Raw genomic sequence first — 12,103 nt, 5'->3', positions numbered from 1 at the left:
GGGGTATAAACAAGCATACACTGTAAAAAATGTTCGTAATTTTAACAGTAAAATACCATATAAATGCTACAGAATCAAACCGTATTTTACAAAACTTGGGATAACCCTAGAATTTACAGTGAAAAAACTGTAATTAGTTTAACAGAGTAAGACCTTAAATTTAACAGTTAAAAACATATAAAAATATGGTTTATTGCAGTAAAATTAATGATATACTCTATTTATAAAAAGGAAACTCTCAGAGAAGGTATTTGTTACTAATATCATAAAGTCTCAGTTTATATTTTACTAAAACTTTATTGATAGATTTAAAAAATCAGAAAAATATCTGCTTTGTAAAAAATAAATCGTATATTTTACGGTAAAAAACTGGCAGCTGTGGTTGCCAGAAATTTACCATAAAAAATACGGTAGCAACATTATTGGTTGTACAGGATTGCACTCAATATACTGTATATTTTACAGATTTTAATAATTTTTTCTATGGTTTATAAATAAACCATAAATTTTACGGTAAAAACTGGCAGCTGTGGTTGCCAGAAATGTATCAGACCTGCACGTGCACACCTTTCCTTCCCTTTTTTCCCTTCCTCCCTCCTTTGACCCTTTCCTTTCCTAAGTAAAATCACCCCTTTTCCATAAGACCTCGTCCGTGTTTGTTGTTGCCCCCCTTGTGCCAAACCCATTACAAAATACATGAACATATTTAACACACCGGTGCAGTGTGGACTTAAAAACCACAATGCAGGACAAAGGACATAAACAATTTTAACATTTGTGTGATAAAATAATTTTTTGTGTAAAGTTGTAATAAAAGTCCTTCTATAAAATTATATGCTTAGATTGTCTGCCCAAAACGCTCAAAAATGTCCACCGTGACACTTGTATATTTGATGTTAAGAATTTAAATATTGTTTTGCTGTCTTTATTAAAAATACATGGGACCGCGCTGATGTCTTGAATGAGTCTTGAATACATTTTCATGGGTTTTGACAATTTGATTTAGATTTGTATTCATCAATTAGTATTAGTAAACTTCTATCTCTTTTAACTCCCAGCTAGTGTGATAAAATGATGCTTTCACAGAATTGCTGAATGGATTCACTGTAATTTAATTCAATTCAATTTTATTTGTATAGCGCTTTTAGCAATTTTCATTGCCGCAAAGCAGCTTTACACAGTCAAAAGAATTATTTAAGTTTGTATAAAATGTGAATTTGTATGAATCAAAATGGTCAGTTTGTCCCTGGTGAGCAAGCCGAGGGCGACAGTGGCAAGGAAAAACTCCCTGAGATGGTAATAGGAAGAAACCTTGAGAGGAACCAGACTCAACAGGGAACCCATCCTCATCTGGGTGAAACAGAAAGCAGTAAATGATCTGCATTTATACAGTGTGTAGGGTGGGAGGCAGTTCAGCTATAATAGCTGATGTTAATTGATGTTAATATGGAGTCCAGGTAGTTATTGAAGACCCAGGTAGACTTGTAAGAAGTTCCAGTCATGAACTATCGAACTGTCAAGAAACAGTCGAGAAACAGTTGCCAACACCAGTCAAGGCCAGAACCATTTTCTAGGTAGAGAGAATCATCCCCAGACACCAGACGCATCCCAGAGAGACACACGGAGCATCCATGTGACGAGATCTTCAGCCAGAAGCGGGGCACCAGGATGGGTCAGACAGGTCCGGAGGGCAGAGGGAGTCTGGATCACTGGCAGCTCAGGAATGACATGTGTAGCTCGACAGAGAGAGAGAAAGAGTGAAAGGGGGAGACAGGAGGAGAGAAGAAAAAGAAAGAGGGGGGGAAAGAGAAGAAGAGGAGAGATGGCAGTTAGGTCTGGTCACAGTCACACAATGTATAATGTGAATGTATAGCAACTGTAGAGTGCAAGCAGAGACTCCGGCAGGACTAACTATGACATCATAACTAAAAGGGAGAGCCAGAAGGAAACACAAACATGAGGGCTTCCTGACATGTAAAGCAAACAATCACCTCACCGTCAGCAAACCTGAGTGATCAATGAGAGTGAGGAAGACAGCATCCAAACATACCAGTTCACCATAATACTCTACGTCCATGAGTCCCCCAGATCTGTGTCTGACTGTGTCTGAGTCCCGAACACTATTTGGAAGACTATTCCATAACTTTGGGGCTTTGTAAGAAAAAGCTCTGCCCCCAGCTGTATTTTTCATAATACGCGGTACTGACAAGCAGCCTGCATCCTTTGATCGAAGTAGGCGTGGCGGATCGTAAGACACTATCAGTTCACTCAGATACTGCGGCGCGAGACCATTTAATGTTTCATATGTCAAGAGTAGTATTTTAAAATCAATGCGAAATTTCACAGGGAGCCAATGGAGTGAAGATAAGATAGGGGTGATGTGCTCATATCTTCTGGTTCTGGTGAGGACTCTCGCTGCTGCATTCTGGACTAGCTGAAGCTTATTTATGCATCTAGCTGAACAACCAGACAGTAAGGCATTACAATAGTCCAACCTAGAGGTGATAAAAGCATGAACTAGTTTTTCTGCGTCGTTTAGCGACAATAAATTTCTTATTCTGGCAATATTTCTGAGGTGAAAGAATGCTATCCTGGTAATATTATCTACATGTGCTTCAAATGAAAGGCTGGAATCAATAATCACACCAAGGTCTTTCACTGTTGCATTTGATGGAACAGAAAGGCCATCTAAAGTTACGGTGTGATCTAAAATTTTACTTCTAGCTGTATGCGGTCCTATGACTAGAACTTCTGTCTTATCCGGATTTAGCAGAAGGAAGTTAATTAGCATCCAATTTCTTATGTCCTGCACACATTGCTCAATTTAAGTAAGCTGTTTTTTCTCATCAGGTTTTGCTGAGACATATAACTGTGTATCGTCAGCATAACAATGAAAACTAATACCATGCTTACGGATTATGTTGCCCAGAGGAAGCATGTAAAGGGAAAAATGCAGTGGACCTAAAACTGAACCCTGCGGAACGCCAAACTCCACTAGAGAACATGCAGAATAATCACCATTTAAGTCTATATACTGATAACGATGGGTCAGATAGGATCTGAGCCAGGAGAGGGCTGTACCCTTAATTCCCACTACATTTTCTAATCTGTGAAGAAGAATAGCGTGATCAACAGTGTCAAAAGCTGCACTGAGGTCAAGTAATACAAGCAATTCACTGTAGTTATTTATAATAAAAAACAACGAGAGCAATTGTGTAGCAAGCATGGTAGTGTAGTGGAAAGCATTGTCGCCTTCCACCTCCAGGATCCGGGCTTGATTACCGTCTCTGTGTGCATGGAGTTTGTACATTCTCCCTGTGCTAGGTAGGTTTCCCTCTATGTACCCCCCCCCCCCAATATACAGGATAAAGTTGTATAGACAATGAGTGAGAGTGAGTAAGTTCTGAGCTGTAAAAAAGATGGAAATAAACCACTATTATTACAATTTAAATTAGACAGATCTGAGCTGTAAAAAACATGGTTATGATCTGTATTTGTTACAATGTAAACCCTGGAATTTGATGGGAATAAACTGTTTTTATAACAACATAAACATGTTAATTATACTGTTATAAACCGTAAAAAAACACTAAAATCTGTAAAATATACAGTATAATGAGTGCAATCCTGTACTACCAAAAACATTGCTACCATATTTTTTACAGTAAACTTCTGGCAACCGCAGCTGCCATTTTTTTACCGTAAAATTTACAGTTTATTTTTTTTACAGTGCAATAACGGTGCTACCGTATTATTTACGGTAGAATTCTGGCATCCACAGCTGCCAGATTTTTACCGTAAAATGTACTATTTATTTTTTACAGTGTACGTAAATACTGTAGTGTAAGCACGGTGGTCGGTTAGTTTCTAGTGTATGCTTCTGTTTTACTTTCCAGTCAATACATATGTTTTTTTTTTTTTTTCTGATTACATTTGAAAGACTTTTACACACAACATACATTAGATGCCCAGCTGTGGGAGGCTGATTATCTGGGTCTGTTCACTCCGTCCCATTATGTAATAAACTTAGAGGATGACTGATGGCTCCTCGGGCGGTTGATGCACAGAGGGATGTCATGTAATGCAGACCGGGGCTATGATAGGGAGCCATCATCGTTTTTCTAGTGAGTCACTGGCAGCAAAGTAAATCAAGGAAAAAAAACTGTTGTGTTCTTGCACACAAAACCCTTTTCATTTCAAAGGTTGTTGAAGATCAAAATGTTTTAAAATGAGAAAAAAAATTAATAATTCAAAAACTTAATTTTACAGTATCATCAACTTCCTCCTCTGCCAACTTTCATTTCACTTCAGCAAATGACGATGGATTGATTGAATATTATGTAATTTAAGAATGCAATCAAAGCTTGCATTCCTTGATTGCATTCCTAAATGTTTTTTTTTTTTAACTCAAACAGCACCATTATTTATATTAAATGGGACACTTATCTCATAATTACCACAAACAAACTGCTGACTGACTGATTTATCCATCATCCTTATTGTGCCAAACCTGTGGGAGGTGAAATTTTAGGTGGAGTTTGTGAAAAATCACTAAAATTCACATTGATGTAGCACAAATAAGTTTAATATAATATTATACTGTATTTGTTCTTTGTGAATTAAAAAAATATGCACAAAAACCCATAACATTTTCAGCACTTTTTCTTCAAATATGCCAATATTGAGTTCTTTTATTTTGCTGAAAACGATTTAATTACTTTATAGCAGTTTCCATTTCTCAAGGAATCACACAAATATATAATATGATTTATTTCTTTCAAATGCTAGATGAATAACACATGCTATATAAAAAGTAAAAGAAATTAATTAATCCCACTTAAGTTGGCATGTGATGCAAAATTGCGTCTTTGTAACATATGAAGAATATTTTTGTTAAAGTTGATAGAATGTTATCACTGGAGAATGTTTTCTTTGGGGCAATAGAGGGAGATGTTTTTCATTCAAAAGCAACAAAAAAAATGTGTTGTGTTGCTTTAAAGGACCTTTTGGTTAAAATGTGGAAGCTCATTACATCACCAGACCGCACCCATCTGTAATAATCTAAAGGAAATGTAAGTGAGCTAGGATTAATCAGATTCTCTCAGGTTGTACATCAGAAACATGCATTGGATTTATGGACTTTGTGTTGTCTTCATCTTGTTTTTTGGTATGACATGTAAAGCATAAAATCAAAACTCTGAAGAATGTTATGAAGTTACAGAAGTTAACCTTATGTATGAATGAATGAATGAATGAATGAATGTGAGCTTGCATTTATTCCAATGCATTTAAAGTATAGTTTGTTTATCTTATTTAAATGGTAACTTTTTTTTTTTGCTTCAACAGGGAGTTCACACTGTGTAACATTTCAACAGACTCCATCAATATTACACAACGAATCAGGAAACATTACAATAACTTGTAGCCATGGTGACAATAACTTAGATTGTATGTACTGGTATCAGCAGAACAGCCGTACAGTAATGGCTCTGATCGGATATACCTATACAGCTACAAGTGATCCAAAGTACGAGGACGAATTTAAAGATCGCTTTAAAATGAGCAGAGACGGCACGACTAAAGGAAATCTGACCATTTCTAAACTCCAACAGTCAGATTCTGCTGTTTATTACTGCGCAGCCAGTAGACACAGTGCTGCACACTTACACACCAGCCTTACTAAAACATCACACATCAGAAGATCATCTGGAGTGGTTTTTCTATTACCATCTGGTGTTCTGCTGTAAACATATAGTACCTGAACACCATTATGATTAATTTTTTTTACAAATGATAACTTCTCTGACGTCAGTTCTAATGTAAGTCACACGGTGTAAGTCTGTGAGCAAACAAAAACGTACATGAGATGGTCTTCAAGTACAATAAAAATAGTTAATATCATCCCAGTATATACACTTGTGTCATGAAGCAGACTCGAAGAACACAGGTGCAGTTCAGATATTTATTGATAAGCGTATCTAAGAGCAAGTCAAACAAACCAGTAAGAATAATCCAAAATCAGGAGTCGAGAAAACAAGCAAGGGTCAGGCGATGTGCATAAACAGGATCAGACTAAAACACAAGCAGGGTCAATACCAGAAACCGGCATTCAAGAACAGCTTGGTATCGACACTAATCACAGGGAGCGTTTACTTCGCAAAGGCAGGAAGTGTGTGAGTCTCTTTTATTGGTCAGGTAATTACTTTCAGGTGTTAGTATTCAGGTGAACAGCAGCGTTGGTGTTGTTAGTTGTAGTTCTTGCTAATTCTGACAAACTTGCAGGTTTCTACATTTATTTGGAGAGAAGTCAGACATTAAGGCACTCAAACGGTTCATTCTTACGAGTCTTAAGATGACAATGAAATTTCAAGAAACTCATTTCAACAAAAATTACAATTTCAATATTATGATTTTGCTAAAGATCCTCCACATTTAGCCTGTAATGCTTTTAGTACTTTTAGGAGATTTCCAGGTCTGTATGTGAAGGCTGAACCCCGCCCCTCTGTAAAGATATAAAAGTCTCATGAAAGCGAGTTCACTCACTCATTAACCTGAGCCTCATTAGGATGGATGGTTCCTGGGAACTCTGTGTGTTCTTTATTTTAATTGTTGGTAGGACTTTTTAAATATGTCGCGTCATATCGGTTTATGTATTCGATTCGGAATCTTACTGAAGTTTGAAAACCTTTTCCTTTTTTTGAACAGGGAAAACAGTTGGTGTAAATTTTCAACAGACCCCATCACTGCTAGTCAGGGGGAAAAAAGAAGTAATCATGGACTGTAGCCACGATGGCACTAACTTAAATTATATGTTCTGGTATCAGCAAAAGAGCCACACAGTGATGGATCTAATTGGATATACTGCAGGACCAACGACTGATCCAAACTATGAGGATGGATTTAAGGATCGGTTTAATATGAGCAGACAGAGCATGACTAAAGGACGTCTGGTCGTCTCTAAAGTCCTGCAGTCAGACTCGGCTGTTTATTACTGCGCAGCCAGTCAGCACAGTGCAGCACACTTACACAACCACCTCACAAAAACCATAAACACTGCTGCACACTGTGTCTTACTCACAATTAAGTTCAATTTATTTTTAAAGTTAGTTTCTTGCAATTAAAGTTAAGTCCTTGTTCTAAACTAATCTTAGTTCTTTTTTAACCTACTTGAGAAAAAAGAACTATATGGAAAAGACAAAAAGAAAAGTGTAATAATTTGGTGCATTATTTGGATTTATTTAAAAGAGTTTGTTTAAAAATAATTTTACTCTAATGACACCTAGAGAGTAGATTAACCTCATCCGATCAGCCATAACATTACAATGCAAAACCTGACACCCAGTACTGTGCAGGTCCTTTGGGTGCTGTGGGCTGTGGGGTGGAGACTCTGCAGATCTGACTTGGGGTCTGGGGAATTTGGGGTTCACTTCTGCAGCCTTGGGCTTCTGCAAAGACTTTTGCAAAGTACTGTTACAGTTACGTGTTTAGTTAATGTACACATCTCTTAGAAGGTTTGCAGGTTTGGGTCAATAGGGGGGAGTGTTTCTTAAGAACAGAACATAGAAACTTCCCCTCTCTCTCTCTCTCTCTCTCTCCCTCTCTCAGTTCCATTCAGAAGAACTTTATTGGCATGAATGTTAACAAAAATATTACATTGTTGCAGTCTGAATTTTAAACCTATATAAACATTATAAACATATCAGATATGAAATTATATCATAACCAAACCCCCAAAAAATTAATTAAATAAAAATAATAACAGAAAACAAAAAATATACCATCAACATTAACAACAATAACAACAATAACAACAACTATCTCATCAGTAGTGATCGTCAATTTTAATTAGTTTGGAATATTCAGGGTGTGTGTACGCAGTGACTCACTGCCTCTCAGGCTCTCCCACTCGGACACACACTCTCCAGTGAGAGTAACAGTGCGGCCTTCTCCTAAAATTATTCTCATTTTTTCACTTTCTGTTAATTTTGTGCTTGATGATCCCAGTGAAGGTGTTTCTTATATGTTGATATTTTTGACAGTGGAGGAGAAAGTGCAGCTCTGCCTCGACCTCACCGCTCTTACACTGAGCGCACACACACACACACACACACACACACAGTCTCTGCTCCCTGAGCTCCAGGTGACTGGGTTTAGGGCCGAGCTCTTGGGGTAAGAAGGACCAGGATCTGGGTGTTGATGATGCAGCAGAACACTCTCCCCGATTATCGCTCACACAGATGCCCAGAACAGCCAGCTTGAAGAACCAAGTTGTTCTAATAAATGTGTTCTTGAAGAACCAGGTTGAAGAGTTTTAATACGACACTCTTTATTACAGGAGTTCCGTGTTTAAGCATCTCTGTCCTGATGCTGTCTGGACCACATGCCTTCGTCAGCCAGTTGGTCTAGTGTCATTTGGTAATCAAGCGGGTTTGGGTTATTTTTTATGCTGGTTTCTAAAATTTCCCCGTCAAACCATTTTTCAGTGTTGGATGTTTGTTTATGGTGTTTGTTTGTTTTACACAGATTAGCTTTAGTTGCTGATGTGGTAAATTGTATTTATTTGCTCTACTGCGAGGTTTACACTGGTTTGATTGGGTTGGAACTCGGTTGTTAGGAAGGTGTTAATGAGATTAGTAACCTCTGTAGAACTCATTGCGTTAGAAAGTTTAGACACCCTGTTAGGGCTCTATTTATAGCCCTGATTAAGGTTCAGTAGTTTGTAGTTTTCTCTTGTGTTAATAAGTTGCTGGATTGTTTTTAGGAAGACATTAATTTGGCAGTGGTCTGATAAGGGTAGCTGCCCTTCTGTCAGTCACTGAGAAGCTCCATGCTGCTAGATCTGCTAAACTTTCATCTGTCCTCATCCTCCTGGACCTGTCAGCTGCATTTGACACCGTGAACCACAAGATTCTATTATCTATTCTTACAAGCCTTGGAATTTGTGGAACAGCGTGGCAATGGTTTGCTTCTTACCTAAAAGATAGGTCATATGAGGTAACATGGAGGGGATCTACATCTGCCCCACGTAGACTCTCTACTGGTGTCCCGCAGGGCTCAGTACTTGGTCCTCTTCTGTTCTCCCTCTATACCCGGTCTCTTGGTAAGGTCATATTATCGCATGGATTCTCATACCACTGTTATGCAGACGACACCCAACTTGTTCTCTCGTTTCCTCCCTCTGACACTCAGGTTTCCACCCGAATCTCAGCATGTCTGGCAGACATCTCATTTTGGATGGCTGCTCATCAGCTGAAGCTTAATCTCAGTAAAACCGAACTGTTGTTTATCCCTTGTGACTCATCTCCAGGTCAAGACCTTGTGATATCCATGGACAACAACCAAATCACTCCCTCAACCACTGCCCGCAATCTTGGGGTAACTGTGGACAATCATCTGTCATTTTCCCCACACATCGCTAACCTTACTCGCTCTTGTCGATTTCTTCTTTACAATATCAGAAGAATTCGCCCATTTCTTTCTTCACAGGCTACTCAGGTGCTTGTTCAGTCCCTCGTTATTTCAAGACTGGACTACTGCAACTCGCTCCTGGCAGGCCTGCCTTTGTCCACGATTCGTCCTCTGCAACTGATCCAGAATGCAACAGCACGACTCGTTTTTAACCTTCCCAAGTTTTCCCACACCACCCCACTCCTCCGCTCCCTGCACTGGCTTCCTGTGGCTGCCCGCATCAAATTCAAAACACTGATGCTTGCCTACAAAGCTAAAAATGGCCCAGCACCCACTTACCTCTCTGCGCTAATTACACCACGAACTGCACCACGTTCCCTCCGATCCTCCAGCACTGCTCGCCTCATCCCACCATCTCTCAGGGATCGAGGGCGGCATTCATCCAGGCTCTTTTCTGTTCTGGCACCTAGGTGGTGGAATGAACTTCCTCTAGATGTCCGTACATTAGAGACTTTGACTATCTTTAAACGACGACTCAAGACGCATCTGTTTCTCCAGTACTTGGACTAAACGCCCCCCCCCGAAAAAAAAAAAAAAAAAAAAAAACTCAGATGTGTTGGACTAATGGTACTTAGTTATTAACCTAGTTAACCCAGTGTAAGTATGTATCCAATGTTGTAAACATTAAAGCACTTTTTGTAAGTCGCTCTGGATAAGAGCGTCTGCCAAATGCCTAAATGTAAATGTAAATGTAGCTGTGGTCTGACAGTGAAGGCACTTATGCAGGAGGGGTCCATGTCAGTGAGAGCGTACTACACTCGACCCGAGAGCTGAGCAGTAGGTGAACCCACCTAAGGAGTCTCCTGGGATCCTACCGTTAAGCCTGTACAGGCCCAGGCCTCGACAGAGCCGCACCAACTCCTTACCGTTCTTATTTACTACAGGATCTGGATTCTTTCTTTTGTTTGTTAAGTTGGAAAGTGTTTGAATATATTTGCGTTTTGGTGAAGATCCGTAGTGTCACTTGTCAAACCTGTCCTGGTGTTGAGGTCTCCACGCAGCAGTACATTTCCCTGAGCCATGTTTCTTCTCTCTGTCTCTCTCTCTCGCTCCACTTTTCTAATTTCTACAGTAAACAACAAATGTTCTTAAAGCTAAATTTGAATGAACTGGCAAGCTATAAGTATTAATAACTTATTCTATAAATAATACATTAATACAAGTCACTGATGTCATACAGGAGCACGTTAAGCCACAGACCGAGACTCCAAGTCTAAAACTGAACGCCACAGGACGTCATTGTATCAGACTGTATTAAACTCTAAAACTCTCCCCCTCCATTCGGAGCTGTCAGGACAGCATGATCAACATTATAGTGCATCGTATTTTATATTTAGTTCATTTTCTAATTTTCTTCTTATCCTATTGTATTTGTATCCTTTAAATATGCAGCCACAGGAGAAACAATTTCCTTCGGGATTATTGAAGTCTTATCTTATCTTAATAACTATTAAATGTCTATTTTTATTCAGAGACATACAGTAAAAGAATTAGACTTTTGAATAACTTTAAAGACTTCCTGCTTTTAATATAGAAGCTCATGACATCATGACATCATCACACAGTCCCCTCCCCCAAACATATAATAATGTAGATGAAGTGAAAATGTTCCAAAATGTCAAATTCACTCGGTGTGTATCAGAAGGATGTATGGGATTTGTCGACTCTGTGTTGTCTTCATTTGGGTTTTCGGTACGAGTTTATATTTTTAATCAACCTGAAAAAGCATTTACTGTATTTAACGGAATAACTGAATTAATCATCCACTTACATTGAATTTAACAATTGAACAATAAAATAAATTATAACTATTATTTTTTTTGTGTTTGTTTGTTTGTTTGTTTTATTTGTCTTTAACAGGGAGAACAAAATGTGTGATAATTCATCAGTCGTCTTTTACTCTAGTCAATGAAACCGGAAATGTAACAATCGACTGTAGCCATGATACCAGCTCCCTACGAGTAATGTTATGGTATCAGCAAAAGAGTCACACAGTTCTGGGTCTGATTGGATATACTGCTGGACCGACAAGTAATCCGAACTATGAGGATGGAGTTACAGATGATCGGTTTAAACTGAGCAGAGATGGAACGACTCAAGGATCCCTGACCATCTCCAGTCTCCTCCAGTCAGACTCTGCTGTTTATTACTGTGCCGTCCGTGAGCACAGTGCTGCACACTTACACACCAGCTTCACTAAAACATCATAAAACATCACACCCACTAGAGGTTTGTTATCTGATGAGGGTTTTACTGTAAATACTTTCTGAGACTAAAATAAACTATGTAACTATTTGATTTTAATAGAAATTAAGCTTTATTTTTTATATATATTTCCCAGGTTTTTATATATTTCCCAGGTTATGATGTCTCTGCTCACATTCTAAAGGATACAAATACATTCATAAATATTTGGACATTGATTGTTATTTTTTCTGTCTGTCTCAGTATATTTATGTTATCAGAATGATTGACTGTTCATCCATTAATTCATCTTATTCTGTGAAGAGTTTTAGGTGGCTGGAGTCTATCCCAGGGAAGTTAAAGCACAAGGCACGGTACACCATGGATGGGGTGCCAACCCACTGCAGGGCACAAGTGCACACACACACACACACACACACACACACACACA

The sequence above is a fragment of the Clarias gariepinus genome, chromosome 13, assembly GCF_024256425.1.
Source record: "Clarias gariepinus isolate MV-2021 ecotype Netherlands chromosome 13, CGAR_prim_01v2, whole genome shotgun sequence".
NCBI classification, from domain to species: Eukaryota; Metazoa; Chordata; class Actinopteri; order Siluriformes; family Clariidae; genus Clarias; species Clarias gariepinus.
The sequence above is the reverse complement of the archived record's forward strand: the minus strand, read 5'-3'. Positions refer to the sequence as shown.